This window comes from Sarcophilus harrisii, chromosome 4 (genome assembly GCF_902635505.1).
Source record: "Sarcophilus harrisii chromosome 4, mSarHar1.11, whole genome shotgun sequence".
Classification (NCBI taxonomy): domain Eukaryota; kingdom Metazoa; phylum Chordata; class Mammalia; order Dasyuromorphia; family Dasyuridae; genus Sarcophilus; species Sarcophilus harrisii.
The window spans coordinates 355302966-355320172 of NC_045429.1; positions in this window are offsets into that span (position 1 = coordinate 355302966).

Here is a 17207-nt window from a genome sequence, read left to right on the forward strand (position 1 = left end):
AAATCTCAGTTTTATTTGTTGAAAGAGAATTAGAAAAAAAAAGAAGAGAGAGCACTGGATTTATGATCAGAATCAATGTTCAAATATTGACTTCACTATGGTTTTGACCCTGAGAGAGAAGGACGGACCTCTTTTGATTTTGTTTTATTTATTCTTTAAAAAAGGAAAAGACTGGCATAGTTCATGTTTAAGGTTTATTTTACCTCCAAAATTCTCTTCATATTTTCAGTCTAAACATGTTGTCTTGAATTGGGTTCTTTCTAGAAATGTGCTGAGTCTATGGATAATGGCAAAAATTAGCAATATTTAAATAAGGATGAACATTTTGTTAAGAAAATGTTTAAATACCCCAACCACGTTGTTTCTTGGGAAAATATGATGAAAAATGGAAGGATTTGTACATGCAAACATTCATTGATTCAACACACATTTCATTTAATAGGTATTTGTGTGGTTTATAACCATGGTTTGTTCGATTTTTTACCCAGGCTGGTTTTCTTTGGGTAATGACTAATTGACATTGATAAATTATGAAATGCCTTCTCTTTTTCTTTACTCTTTTCTAAGAAGCATTTCTTAATTCTTTTCATTAATTTCCTTTTTTTCTCTCTATTCTAAACTTCTATTCTTTGTTTGGGATTGTGATTTCAAACATATGGAACAAAATGAGAGATAGGAGAGACATGAAAAGTCTTAAAATAAATGATTTTATGGTTTGTGTCTGAATAGCTTGACCTTGACAGGAGCATATCCTTTAGGTCTGGAAGAATGACCTGGACAAAGCTGTCTTATTAATGAAGGCATTACCAAGAAGAAACCCCACTGCAACTAATTTGATGAGAGGACATGGCCACTCAGCTGTGCTTCTCGACTCCATGAATCAAATCTAATCCCATAAATCTTAAGGATTGCCCCTTGAGAAATATGTTTTGGGTATGCTATAAAGCTGTGGTAATCTGTGTCATTTGGGAAAATTTAATATCTGTGTTATAAACTGCTATAATCCAAACTCTAAACTTCTTACTCCCACATTCTTAATATCCAATGTACTCATTTCAAGGGTTGAGTACAAGTGAGATTTCTTTTGCTGGGTTTGAGAAATATAAAGACAAAAAAAGGAATAATTTCTTCCCTCAGTGAGTTTGTATTTGACAAGCAGTTGACTCAGTTGCTGAGTCTTGCTTATTCTACTTTGAAATAATACCCATAGTTTTTGCTATTGCCAAATCCTCTGGATAAGATCACCAAAGAGCCAACTTGAGAGGAGCCAAGCCTCTTAAATGAGCACTCCTTGGGATCACTGGTAATTCCTTCCATTGCCCAAAATTTTCCCTTCTCTGATTTCAGTCTTGCTTTAAGAACAAATCAAATTAACACTACCATTGCCTCCATAAAGGGCATTCAAAGGATTATTCCATTGTTTACCTCTTTTTTCCTGACCATTACTTCTATCAGTGTTTAGTTTCCCCTGATAAATGCAAGTTCTTTGAGGGCATAGAATGTCTTCATTTTATATTGGTACTGGGAAATTGTAGATACTACTTGGAATTTATCTTAATAAATGTTATTAATTCATTCCTTCATAGCTCCTAAACCAATTTCCTCCATTCCATTGCTATTGTAGCTACCCTAATTCAAGTCTTCACCACTTCTTTTCTGGATCATAGCAATACCTCCTAAGTGATATTTCTCTTTCTATTCTCTGGCTTCACTTATGTAAACAAGCTTTGGTACAAACACAGGTCACCTAAGCTGGAGACACATGGGTAGGAGACTTATCGTCCTGGGAGAAAACATTGTGTTCCCTTACCATGAGATATGGATGTCCTCTTTTCATTGACTACTTAGCTGAAACAGGGAAGCTTTTGAACCTACCAGATGGGAATAGTCTTACTCTTTTTCTGGTAGTGTCCAGAAGAGGAAATTCCTATTTACTCAAAGTTTGTGTACCATGGAATCAATGGGATTATGGGAAAGACTACCCCCCTTTTATGGGCCATTGCCCTGGAAATCAGTTGTAAGGTTTTGAATTATTTTAGTTGTTTCATTTCAATTCTAGGTGCATATGATTTGAGTCCACAGACCAAACTCAACCCATGTCAACTCTAGGGTAATGATTTTAGGATAGATAGAAGTCTCCAGCAGGATGGTTTAAAACTTGGTGGAACAAGGCTATATAGGGATGGAGTTAAGCTGGGTAACACCTCTCCTTTCAATCACCAAAGAGAAATAGTCTAAGGGAACTACAAGGTTATACTTTCTTCTTTTTTCTATATCTTTTAAATATATATTCATTTTGAATGCTTATATGGCTTTCAAGTTATTTAAATTGAACTGTGTATCAGGAAAGCCATTTTCTCCTGTCACTTGATGCAACATCTTTTGTGTAGAATTTCCAAATGAGTGCCTAAAAGATGCCTATTTAAACACTTTCATTGAAAGGAAACTCAATGTCACCTTGTATTTTAGTGTCTTCCCTCTCTTGATTATTTTCAATTTATTTTATATGTATGTATACATATACATACATATATATATATATATATATATATATACACATATAAACATATATATGAGCTCACTGAGAACTAGACCTGTGTTTTATCTTTCTTTGAGTCTCCAGGGTTTATCACAATGATAATGGATACTTAACAAATACTTCTTGAGTAATTCATGGGAAAACCAATGCCATTGTTGGACTGTGCTAATCATTGGGGTATTTTTCTATTGAATTAAAACCTTTCTCTACGTATCTTTCATTCACTTATTATGATCCTGTCTTCTGGAATTCCATTGAGTCATAAAACCAGTTTTCCACATGCAACCATCTTATAAGTACTAGTCAAGTGTTATTCCTTTCCTTTCCAGGAAAAAACATCCCTAAATATTTAGATCATTCCTAATAGTTTCTGAATTATGTACTTATAGGATATGGTTGGAGTCTTGTTTTTCTTCATAGGAATGTGTTTCAGTTTGATAATTTTTTTTCCTAAAATATAGGGCCTATGATTTCAGAAAAGCCTGAGAAGATCTGAACTGATGCTGAGTGAAGTGAGCAGATACAGAAGACATTTTACAACAAGTTTATATTACAACAAGATTATATGTTGATCAACTGTGATGGACTTGGCTCTTCGCAAAAACGAAATGATTCGAGGTAATTCCAGTAGACTTGGGATAGAAAATGCTAATCTCATTCAGAAAGAGAATTATGGAGACTGAATATGGATCAAAGCACAATATTTTCACTTTTTTGTTTGTTTCCTTTTTGTAGTTTCCCCCTTTTTGGTCTGATTTTTCTTGCACAACATGGCAAATATGGAAATCTGTTTGGAAGGATTGCACATATTTAAACAATAATTAAGAAGGATTTGATAGGTAGGATGGGATGCTGAGAGCCAGGAATGAGGAAAGAGAGCATTGGTCTTAACCCTCCAAGTGTAATAGAAAATAGAAACCACTCAGCTTTTGTCAATGTTTTTCCAATACTGGATATAAACTGTAGTATATAATATAGAGAATATGTTTAGTGAACATTTTCTGAGTTGATTGGGAGTCCTAGGAGCATAAATGAAAATACAGTGTCCAAAATAAGGAAGAAAATAACCCTATTTAATCAAGCAATATCTGGTATATTTTGTGTAAATCTATTCCCCATATTTAATTTTTAATAGTATTTTATTTTTCCAAATTCATGCAAAGATAGTTTTCCACATTCACCCCTACAAAATTTTGTATTCCAAAATTTTTCATCCTTTCTTCCTCCCACCTCCCTCCCTAAGCCAACAAATAATCCGATATGTACAATTCTTCTAAACATATTTCCATATTTGTCATTGTCCATATTTGCACAAATAAAATCAGACATAAACACGAGAAAGGAAAAACAAACAAAAAGGTGAAAATAATATTTTTTGATCCACATTCAATCTCTTAAATTTTTTCACGGGATACAGAGGTCTCTTTCCATCCCAAGTCTATTGGAATTGCCTTGAATTATCTCATTGCTGGAAACAGTTGATCATGAAAAAATCTTGTGTTGATTGTGTGCAACGTTCTCTGGCTTCTGCTCAGTTCGCTTAGCATCAGTTCATGTAAGTCTTAATAGGCTTTTCTGAAAGCAACGTATTCATCCTTTCCTATAGAACAATAATATTCTATTAAATTCATATGCTATAACTTATTCATCCATTCCTTAACTGATGGGCATCTAGAGTGAGTATGTCTTAATCGTCGGAAATCATTTATGACAAAATAAATGTATGGAACACTGTATGGGGTACAGGCAACAGAATAGTTTAATTATACTGGTGAATGTAGGTTGCAGAATAATATAATATGTAAATTATGAAGCAACTCCTTGAAGCAATAAGGAACCTTTTGTCTTTTTCCATTCACTTCACCTATAATCCTTTCCCACTGCCAAAAATGTTCACTTGGGATTCATGGGAAACAATTGCCTAAAAATTCAGGATGAGAAAGAAATAATTTTTCTTCTTCTTGTTGCCTAAGTCTGATGCATCTGGATCTGTAGGGAAATCCTGACAATAACGATGTCACTCATAGATCACTGATCCCAAGTAAATGTGATGAAAATGATGGAATCTGAGTAACCCCATTTCACTCAGGTATGTGTATGTTTGGGTGACTTAGTGTCTCCATCCTGTCCCCAAACTTATTTGTTGGAATGTGGAAATCCTTAGCTTCACATCAACACTGACTTTAAAAGTTCTTTCCACCATTTAATCTATCATTCTATGATCATTACCTGTTCTGACATCATCCCACATGGCAAAATCCCTTTCCAGGTAAATCTCTGGTTAATCTAGATGGAATTAAAGAATTAAAGAAGTTCTAGAATTACTGAATGTTTAGTGGTCTCCACCTAAAGAATATATTGAGTTTTCTTTAGATATAGAGGGTTTTCATTAAACATTGAGATGGAGGAAAGTGTGGAAAGTGAGAATCCCCTAAGAAAAATAGATAACTTCTATTCTCATAAGGAGCTTAAAGAGTTCAGTTGGATAAATGAAACCCATACATATATGATTAAACTATGGGAAAACACATCATTAAATATACCATGTTTGTCCTCATGTTATAACAAGACAATAGTACAGTGGGATTTAGAAAGGGCCTTCTACTGCATTTCTAACCTGATCCCTTAACTGTCTTATTTGGTGGCAAGTGCTCTCATTCTTCTGAACTTTGATTATTTCATCTAAAAATGAAGATGCTGAACTAGATAATCTCTTCTGTCCTTGCTAGTTCTCAGTCTCTGACCCTTTTTTTCATAGAAACTCAGGCTTTTCGACTTGAAAGGAACCTCTGTCATCATCAAGGTTAACCCAAAATGAAGTATGTTCATCACAAAGAACTAGACAAATGATCACTTAGTCTCTTTCTGAAAAAGTCCAATGAAGGAGAACCCACAATTTTCTCAGTTCCTATTTCACTCTTAGGAATAGTTCTAATTGTTGAGAATCTTTTCTATACAAGCAACTTAAATTCTACCTCTTTGCTTTTCCACACATGCTTCTTTGTTCTGCCTCCTGGATAAACAGAACCAAGCTCATTTCTTTTTCATGTGATCAACCAGCATACTCTTGAATACAGGTGATTTAAACTTCTGAGACGTCTTCTCTAAGATAAACATCCCCAACACTTTTCCCTGACATGGTCTCAATGTCTTGTATAACCACAATGGATATCCTCTGTATATTCTCTACTTTTCAGTATTTCTCGTTGTGAAATTCTATACTGAACTATTTCAAGTGTTTTTTGATTGAGATGGAAAAGGTGGAATGATAATCTGCTTATTCCTTGAAGATGTAATGTACATAATAATATCTTCATTCTATATGTAAGGAGGTTTCCTCCTAAGCTGTGAAAGTCTGAAGATCAGAACAGGCAAAAACAGAGATGAGAAATATAAATAGAAAGAAATCCCTTTGTGATATGAGGGAAAATATATATATATATATATTTTTTTTTGTTATTCAATCATTTTCAATAGCGTCTCACCCTTTGTGACCACATTTAGGATTTTCTTTTTCTTTCTTCCTTCCTTCCTTCCTTCCTTCCTTCCTTCCTTCCTTCCTTCCTTCCTTCCTTCCTTTTTTCCTTCCTTCCTTCCTTCCTTTCTTTCTTTCTTTCTTTCTTTCTTTCTTTCTTTCTTTCTTTCTTTCTTTCTTTCTTTTTTCCTTCCTTCCTTCCTTCCTTCCTTCCTTCCTTCCTTTCTCTCTCTCTCTCTCTCTCTTTTTCAAAACCATCCCACCTACCTTAGTGAGGTTAGAAGCTTCAAGGTTATCTTGGAGAGATAAAGGAGAGAGAATTGGGGAATTCTGAGTTAAAGACATGTTCATGCTGACAGAGCAAAGGAGAAAGTTTTTGTAATACTCAGTTTTATTCTCAGTATTACAGGTAGTAAAGAGAGCTGATGCTGATTGAAGAAAAAGCTCATAGAATACTTCTGATAGAACTACCCAGTGAAGAAACAAGAAGACATGATAAATAAATGAGGGGAGACTTCAATTATCCTGATATCTTCTCATATACTCATTGTTTTGTTCTACATATATAATTAATAACTTCCTAATTTTTAAAGTGATAATTTTAAGTTTTTAAGAGATGGAGGAAAAAAAAACCCAATGGTATCCTAAATGAGATTCTCACTTGACGGAGAGACCCTTGTTGATGAGATAGAAAGAATGGTAAACATGGAAGTAAGGACCTCTCCCTTATGGAATTTGTGATGGAGAAGGAGAAGAAATCCAGGATTAATGCAATGGGAAACCTTGATTTTGAAAACACATATTTCAAGAATTTCTTAGTGAGCATTCTTTCAGGTACACATTATTTAAATGACCACTGAAGTACTTTTCATCTCTCAGAGTCAATGATTCTGTGACCCCCAAGAGCACTGGCTCTTTCCCTGTAAAAAGTCAACTTTTCTTATTATTCCTTAATACCTTTTATTTCTGGCGAAATCATGGGGAAATTACATACTTATTTCAAAACTTTAGATAGTCCAATTCTTCCACTTGGAAGGATGAATAGATTAGATTCAATTAGTTCTGATATAATGGACTTGGACTTTAGGTCACAGCAGAGGCTTCTAGAAGAATCGCCCACAGGTAAGTAGCTGTTCCAGTGAGGCTTACAAAAGAGGGAAACTATGATCATGAGGGCGAGTATGGCAAGTCATTTTCAGAATTGCAGGTGGATTAACCGTTGTTGAGGAGATAATTGGGATAGCAGAGACTAGGGCTGTCCCTACTTCCTTTGGGTAAGGCTCCCCAGCTGTATAAAGGGCATCTCGCTGAAGCTATAGCCATCCACTGGCCAGCTGGTTCCTTATCTGTGCTGGAGTATCTGGTGAGTCTGAGGGCTAATGTTGGGCTGGAATTTCTCTTGGAGGCTGAAGATCAGTAGAGGCAGTTTGGTGGAATGAACAAGACCCTGGCCTGGGAATCAGAAGTCTTGGGTTCTGGTTTCTAACCTCTATCCTGTCCCTAATTATGAGATGTTTGTTAACTATGTTATTTCCACTCATTTGATAAAAGTTTCCTCTCAGCAAAATGTCATTCTTGGCCTACTGATGATCTTCAAGGGTCATTTCTATGAATTCTATAAAATAGATAAATATAATATTTCATATTGCTTACACAAGAGATCCCTGTGGTCATCTTGAGCTTTCCTAATTTCTCCTGAAATCGATAATAATGAGCTCTGATCAGAAATGAGATCACCTAAATTTAAACCCTTCATGTACAGCTGAATAGCTGTGTGGCCTTGATAAAAGCATTTTTTGCTCTGAGCCTCAGTTTATCTGTTAAATGCAGATAAATTCTAAAGTCTTATCTGGCTTTTCTGACCTTAGAAATCATGTTTTCTAAATACTTCTTTTTCTTGGGATTCAAAGATTTATTTTAAAATTAAAATTCTACAAATATATTATAGCAGCAGCTTGTGTGGAAGGGTATGACAACACACGGAGAGAGAGAGAGAGAGAGAGAGAGAGAGAGAGAGAGAGAGAGAGAGAGAGAGAGAGAGTATTTGTAAAACCATGGAGTTTCCAAGCATTTATTCTGTAATGATTTATTTGTAATATTAGAGTTGAGAAGGACCTTCAAGATCTGTCCATCCAGTCTTTTCATTTTTCAGATGAGGACAAGACCTAGAGAAATTTTTCCTTTTAAGATTAAATTCTATTAACATTGTATATGTCTTTTTAATTATGTATTGATTTTTATTGTAGTAAGTTTATTTTTTTAATATACATTTTTATGGATCATGTTGAGAGAGAGTAATGAGAGCAAAAGGGAAAAAACCCTATACAGGAGAGATTAAAAAAAAGCAGAAAAAAGAAGTGAAAATAGCATATGTTGATTTACATTTAGTCTCCTTAGTTCTTTTTCTGGATGCAGATGGCATTTTCTGTCCAAAGTCTGTTGGGATTGCTTTGGATCACTGAACCAATGAGAAGAACTATGTCTTTCATAGTTGTATCATTGCACATTCTTGCTGTTAAGGTGTACAATGTATTTCTAGTTCTTCTAGTTTCATTCAGATCAGTTCATGTAAATCTTGCCAGGACTTTCTAAAATCATGTTGTTCATCATTTTTATAGAACAATCATATTCCATCACCTTCATGTACCACAACTTATTCAGCCATTCCTCAATTGATGAGCATTAACTCCTTTTCCAATTCTTTGCTACCACAAAAAGAGCTGCTACAAACATTTTTGCACATGTGGGTACTTTCCCCTCCTTTATCATTTCCTTGGAATACTCAATAATGGTACTGCTGGATCAAAGGATATGCAGAGTTTTATAGCCCTTTGGGGATAGTTCCAGATTGCTCTCCAGAATGGCTGCATCATTTCACAATTCCACCCACTGGCACAATGTTCCAGTTTTTCCCTCCAACATTTATTATTTTTTCTGTCACCTTAGTCAATTTGAGAGATGTGAGATGGTATTTCACAGTTGTTTTAATTTAATTTGCATTTCTCTAATCTCTAATTTGGAGCATTTTTTAATATAACTATAAATGGCTTTAATTTCATCATCTGAAATTTGTCTGTTCATATTCTTTGACCATTTATCAATTGGGGAATGACTTGTATTCTTATAAATTTTACACAGTTCTTTATATATTTTAGAAAAATGAGACCTTTATCAGAAATACTGGCTATAAAGATTTTTCCCAGCTTTGTACTTCCCTTTTAATCTTGTTTCTATTGGGTTTGTTTTTGCAAAAACTTTTAAATTTAATGTAATTAAAGTTGTCCATTGTGCCTTTTATAATGTTCTCTAGTTCTTCTTTGGTCATAAATTACTCCATTCTCCAAAGATCTTATCTTATCCCTCATTCTCCTATATATTTATGGTATCATCCTTTATGCTCAAATCTGTATCCATTTTGACCTTATTTTGGGATGTGGTGTGAGATGTTGGTCTATGCTGAGTTTCTGGCATATTATTTCCCAGTTTCCTCAGTAATTTTTGTCAGATAGTGAGTTTTTATCTCAGAAGTTGGAGTTTGGGAATTTATCAAATACTAGATTGCTATAGGTCTTGATTATTGTGTCATATGTTATCTATTCTATTCCACTAATCCATCACTGTTTCTAAGTTTTGATGACTGCTGCTTTATAATACAGTTTTAGGTTTGGAACTGCTAAGCCACCATCCTTTGCATTTTTAAAAATTAATTCCTTTGATATTTTTGACCTTTTGTACTTCTAGATGAATTTTGTTATTATTTTTTCTAGTTCTATAAAATAACATTTTGGCAGTTTGAGTGGCATGGCACTGAAGAAGACCAATTTAGGCAGAATTGTCATTTTTATTAATTTATCTTGGTCTATCCATGAACAACTGATATTTTCCCAATTGTTTATATCTAATTTTATTTGTGAGAGAAGTGTTTTGTAATTGTGTTCATATAGTTCTCGTGTTTGTCCTGATAGGTAGATTCCCAAGTATTTTATTTTGTCTACAGTAATTTTATTTTTTTTTGGGGGGGGGGGGTTAAGTGACTTAACCAAGGTCAAACAGCTAGGAAGTGTTAAGTGAGGCCAGATTTGAACTTGGGTCCTCCTCACTTCAGGGCTGGTGCTCTATCTACTGTGCCATCTAGCTGCCCCTCTATAGTAATTTTAAATAGAATTTTTCTTTCTATCTCTTGCTGATGGACTTTGTCAGTAATATATGCAAATGCTGATGATTTGTGAGGGTTTATTTTATATCCTGCAACTTTGGTAAAGCTGTGAATTTTTTCCAGTAGGTTTTTGGCTGATTCAACATTGTATTTATCTTATAGAAATCTATTTTTTCACATGTTGTCATGTAACAGCATGACAATAAAATATGAACTCTCTGATATAATTAATGGACATTGATTTTCCCTTTCTTTCCCCAAAGCTTGGCAAAATGATTGCTCTACTGTAAATGCTTACTAGAAATAATTGATTGACTAAGACTCATATATTCTACTATCCAGACAACTGTTTCTTTCTCTGCTACTTGCCCAGCACCTTCATTTTGTAATCAATTAAAGAGATGTCCATAGAAATGGTGGAAGTTGCTCAGAGTTTCCATAGCACACTTATGTAGTGGTTTCCAGTATGGGCTGGGAATTCTTAATGTTTTTAGAAACAGCACTGAAGATTGAGAGAATTATTTTGAAAACAATAAATGTTTAGTAAATGTGGAATGTGGATAAATGCGGTTAAATTAATACAATAATAAGAATTCTTGTAAGACTCAAATTCCATTGGTCTGAGGATTCCATCCAATGCCCGTGCCTTAGGTCACAGTCATGATAAGTTGTTCCTGACCTTCACAATTTGTCAACTTATGATAAAATACAAGTGATATTCAAATTATCAACTCCTTGTTCTAATATAGAACCCCTGCCAAGTAAGAAGTACCTGGTAGTACCCTCATTCCTTGCCTTAAGCTTTGAAACCTCGGGGACATGTTCCTGCTCTGATAGACATGGAAGGAGATGAGAGTAGAGAAATTATAGCTTTAGCTCATATTGTTATTGCAGTTTATAATTTATATAAATATTTCCTCTGATAACAAAACCATGACTTCAATAAGTAAAGAAGGTGATTTTATTGTGCCTAGTCATATATATTAGTGACTTATATAGGAAGTGTCTGTTAGACCCACTAAGATCATGACTATCTCAATTTGAAAGCTTAGACTTTCTTCCCCATGAAAGAATCTACCTATCTGTGAAGTCTTTTGTTTTTTCTTTCAGATTTACAGAGATCTAGGAAAGATGTCCTACCAATATCATCAGCATTACAACCAACCTTGCCAGAAACATTCCAAATGTTCACGATCTTGCCAACCCACATATTGGGAGCCATGCAATCTCCAGTGCCCAGAACCATGTATTCCCAAATGTCAAGAGCCACGTATTGCCAAGTGCCAAGAGCCATGCATTGCCAAGTGCCAAGAACCATGTATTTCCAAGTTCCAAGAGCCATGTATTGCCAAGTGCCAAGAGCCATGTATTGCCAAGTGCCAAGAGCCATGCTTTTCTAAGTGCAAAGAGTCATGCATTCCCAAGTGTAAAGGGCCATGTATCCCCAAGTGCCAAAAGTCATGCTTTCCCAAGTGTCAAGAGTCATGCATTCCCAAGTGTCAAGAGTCATCCATTCCCAAGTGTCAAGAACCATGCTTTCCCAAGTGTCAAGAACCATGCTTTCCCAAGTGTCAAGAACCATGCTTTCCCAAGTGTCAAGAACCATGCTTTCCCCAGTGTCAAGAACCATGCTTTCCCAAGTGCCAAGAGCCATGCATTCCCAAGTGTCAAGAGCCATGCCCTCCTAAGTGCCATGAGCCATGCCCTCCTAAGTGCCAAGAGCTATGCATTCCCAAGTGTCAAGAGCCATGCCCTCCTAAGTGCCATGAGCCATGCATTCTCAAGTGCCAAGAACCATGCTTTCCCAAGTGCCAAGAGCCATGCATTTCCAAGTATCAAGAACCATGCTTTCCCAAGTGCCAAGAGCTATGCCCTCCTAAGTGCTCGGAGTCATGCCCACCACCACTGTTTCAGAAGAAATGCCTGCCATGTCCTCCCCTTTGCCATCAGGAGTGCACAACCAAAAAGAAGTAACAGTGCCAGATGCTGGCAGAATGAGCTTGATTATGTCTGTGAAGGTTTTGCTCACTAATACCCTATGATCCCCCACACTTCTCTGCCCTTGATTTGCCATTGATAGAATACCTGGTAAATGAGTCTTTGCTTCTGAAGCTACAATTATGTAAAAATGTGATTCTGCTTCTCTCCCAATTTCCACCAATAACTCCATACTTCTAGAGGTAGGAGACAACAGAGAAAGTACAACCTACTGAATATTAGGCCTCCTGAAAGCTTGGAGAAGAGGCAACCCTGAGAGATCCTTCCAGGAGACTAGGGATCTCCTATTTCTACATTAGCTTTCTTCTGGGGTCTGTTTTGTCTGGTAATTTCTATCCCTTGCATCCTTGTAACTCCCCTTCCATTGTCCCAAATAAAGGATATGTTGCATGGTGAGACTGGAACTGTTGTTTTTCTCCTACTTCCCCAACAGCAAGGCTTATTTTTCAGGTGGTGCCAGCTTTTCATATATCAGTATTTTTCTTCCATGTATAATTATTTTCCAGAAGTGGATGAAACTTTTTTCACTGTGATGGGAAGTTTGGATCTGTTTATCTCTGACTAGCTGTGAAGAATAGATAGACAGATTGACAGGTGTATATATATGTGTGTGTGCATGTATACACATGTAAGCACATATACATATATACATATAAAGAGAAAGAGAGAGAGAAAGAAGAGACAGAGAAAGAGAGATAGAGAAGAGAGAGAGAGAAAGAGAGAAAAGAAGAAGAAGGAGGAGGAGGAGGAAGAGGAGGAGGGGAGGAGGAGGGGAAGGGAGGGGAAGAGAGGGGAGAGGAGAGGGAGAGAAAGGGAGCAGAGAGGGAGGAAGATCTATATTTCTATATAGATATATAGGCCCTTTTCTCTACTTAAAAGGTGGTAGAGAGCTATCATTCCACAAAGTGCCTGTGTGCTAGATTCACATCTCCTTTCTGGTATGGGACCTTTCTTATCTATAGGGGACCTAGAGATGACTACTAATCAATCCTACTCCATATTTCTATCTACTGACCAGATCTATCTACAGTACAGGGAGAGAAATCTCATTCTATTATCTCTCCCCTACTTGTTCTTTCATCTAAACTATGAAACAGTCTGAAAAGACTTGACCCTGATACTGAACCCCTTGTGATGTTAATAATACAAAACATTTCCACATTATCCATGTTATAAAAGAAGAAACAGAACAAAAGAAAACACACAAACATGTAAACACATACACAAAACAAAGAAACTGAAAATATACGCTTTGTTCTGAATTTAGACTCTACTAGTTCTTTCTCTGAATTTTTTTCAATTTTAATAGTTCGTTATTTTTCCAGTTACACGTTAAGATGGTTTTCGACATTCATTTTTTTAAGATTTTTTCACATTCTGGGTGATCTCACTCTCTGGTAAAGTATATTGCTTTGATTAGCACCAGGGTTCACTGAGAGACCTCCCCATATTTCCCAGATAGTCAGAAGTAGGTGATCTATCACATCTCTTGAAATGCTCACAATCCCTGTTTCTTGTAACAAATAAGTGAACTATGCTAACTCTGGTTCTGCATCCTGCTGTGAAACAATCAACTTGAAAATTGTTCCCATAGAATCCAGGAATGTCTGCATTATCCATGCATGAGCCTGCTATGGGAAATGCTACTCAAAAGTTTAGAAAGATTATATCATAGTCCAGCCCACTTATGCTTATAAAGCACTGCCTTTCCCAACATGTTAAGGCTTCCTTTGTAGGAGAGGTGGCTTCTGCTTGCAAACGCTTTTCTCATTTTTAAATTAATTAAACTTCTGTATGGACCCTGATTTTCCTGTCTCTACCCTGCACTGTTAGGTTCTGGCCACTCACAGTTTAGAGGGCAGTCTGGTTGACATATTGTTGGACAACTTTATGCACAATTTGATTACTCTTTGGGCATAGTTTAAAATTGCTCTTCAAATTGGTTGGATCAGTTCACAAACCCACCAACAATCCATTAATGTTCCAGTTTCCCCATATCTTCTCCAACATTCATCATTTTCTTTTTCTATCATATTAGCTAATTTTAAAAATTGTTTTAATTTGCATTTCTAATTAAAAGTGACTTAAAGCATTTTGTCCCATATGAATATAGATAGCTTTAATTTTTCTTTGTCTAAAAAATGCCTTACATATCTCTTGACTATCAATTGGGGAATTACTTATATTTTTACAACTTTAACTCCATTCTCTATATATTCCAGAAATGAGTCTTTTTTTATTATAATAATTTTTTATTGACAGAACTCATGCCAGGGTAATTTTTTTACAACATTATCCCTTGCACTCACTTCTGTTCCGATTTTTCCCTCCCATCCTCCATCCCCTCCCCTAGATGGCAAGCAGTCCTATATATGTTGAATATGTCATAGTATATCCTAGATATAATATATGTGTGCAGAACCAAACAGTTTTCTTGTTGCACAGGGAGAATTGGATTCAGAAGGTAAAAATAACCCGGGAAGAAAAACAAAAAGGCAAACAGTTTACATTCATTTCCCAGGGTTTTTTTTTCTTTGGGTGTAGCTGTTTCTGTCCATCACTGATCAACTGAAACTGAATTAGGTCTCTTTGTCAAAGAAATCCACTTCCATCAGAGTACATCTTCATACACTATCGTTGTTGACATATATAATGATCTCTTGGTTCTGCTCATTTCACTTAGCATCAGTTCATGTAAGTCTCTCCAAGCTTCTCTGTATTCATCCTGCTGGTAAGAAATGAGTCTTTCATCAGAGACAATTCTTGTAAAATTTGTTTCTTAGCTTTCTGCTTTCCTTCTAATCTTGGCCGCATTAATTTTGACTGTGCAAAATGTTCTTAATTCAATATAACCAGACTGATCCATTTTACATTTTGTAATGTTCTATCTCTTATTTGGTCACAAATTCTTCCCTTCTCCATGGATCTTATAAGTAAATTATTTCTAGTTCTCCTAATTTGCTTATGATATCACCATTTATGTATACAATATGTGCCCATTTTGACCTTATTTTGACATATGGTATGTAGGTCTATACTTACTTTCTAACATACATACTTTGCAATTTTTTTCAATAGCTTTTGTTAAATAATGAGTTTTTTATCTCAAAAGTTGTTTACTCAAAAATACTTAATGTGTTTATTTCAATGGATTTATTATTCATATTGAGTACAAGCATGGTTCTTTGCTAGGTATGAAAAATATAAAGACAAAAAAGGAATTATTTTTATTTTACAATCAGTTGCATCAGTTGCTAAGTCCTTCCCACTCTTCCTCTTCAAGGGTAGTTTTTGCTATTGGAGAGTTCTCCAAACCAACTCACTAGAGACCCAACTTGAAGGGAGCCAAGTCTCCTGGCTAAGTACTCCTTGAAATCAAATACCATTCCTGACACTGCCCAATTATTCCCCACTCCCTGATTTCTATGTTATCCTGAGAATTAAAATCAAGTCAACACTACTTCTGCTTCTGTAAAGGGAATGCAAAGAACTGTTCTTTACTTCATTTTTGTGGTTTTTCACATCTCTTTTCTCTGACTACCACTCCTCTAAATGTCTTGAGTCCCTTGACAGAATGCAAACTTCTGGAGGGTATGGAATGCTTTGGTTTTGTAATGATATCTCTAAGTCTTAACATATTACTTGACATTTAGAAAATTTCTTCGATCTCCTTCATTCTTTTGTTACTGTCACTATCCTAGTTCATGGTTTCACCCTCTTTTTTTTGGATCATAGCATCACTTCTAAATGGCATTCCTATTCTTCAGCTTCACTATATAAAAAGCTTTAATCCAAACTTAGGTCACCTCAGGTAGGGGTACATGATGAGAGATTTCTGATCCTGGGAGAAAACATTATATGTTCCCTTACCTTGAGAATGGGAATGGCCATTTTCTATTGTGTCCTAAGCTGGAACTAGGATGCTTTCAGGATTACCAGATGAGATTAGTCTTGCTCTCTTTCTGGCAGTGTCCAGGGGATGAAATTCCCATTCATCCTTGTAATCAGTGAGGTGTGAGGGACAGGACACCCCCTTTTATGAGGTGTGGATCTTTCATTCATTTATCCTAGGTCATTGAGACATAAAACCAATTTTCTATATGAAACCATTCACAGATTAAAAGTCAGGTGTTATGCTCTTCCTCTCTATTCCAGGATAAATACTCTCAAATTTTTAAACCATTCCTCATGATCCCCAAGTCAAATCTTCATAGGACAGGATTTGAAGTCTTGTATCATTTCATTTGAATGTGTTTCAACTTCACAATGCCCTACCCTGTTGTTTGTCCTTTGTTCTTAAAGAGGACTGTGACATCAGAGAGGTGATACCATGACATGCAAGCAAATTGGATTTAAGTAAGGGAGAGTTGTGCAAGGTCATATAGATAATAACTTTGTTATTTTAAAAAATGATAATTTTTGTTTTTGAAAAGTGGAGGAAATAACCGGGATATTCCTGTCTTATTGACAGGGAGAATCCAGTTGTTGAAGTCGAAATGAAGGCCACCATGGAAGTGACTTCTCCATTCCTGAGTCCTTTTAAAAGAAAGGATCTATGTATAACAAGCATCCTTGATTTTGGAAAAGAACATTTTAACAATTTTCATTTGATTGATATGTCCTAGCGGAAAATCCTGTTAGATGTGGATTGGTCTAAAAGGTCTGTGAAGTCCTTTTTCCTCCAAATCCTCCAAATCAGGACTGTTTCCATGTCAAAGTCAAATTTTTCTTACCACTTCTTATTATCTTTAATAAAAACTTGGATAAACTATGTACTTACTTCAAAACATTAGGTACTCCAATGCCTCCAGATAGGAGGGAAAATGGATTAGATTTAATCAATTCTGCTAACAGGGACTGTGACTTTATGTCATAGCAGAGATTTCTGGATGATTGAATCACTCACAGACAAGAAGCTGCCCCAATGAGGTTTTCAAAACAGGGGCATTATGATCATGAGGCTGAGTGTGGCAAGTCATTTTCAGAATTATAGGTGAATTGCACTTTGTGGAGGAGATAATTGGGATGGCAGGGTTTGG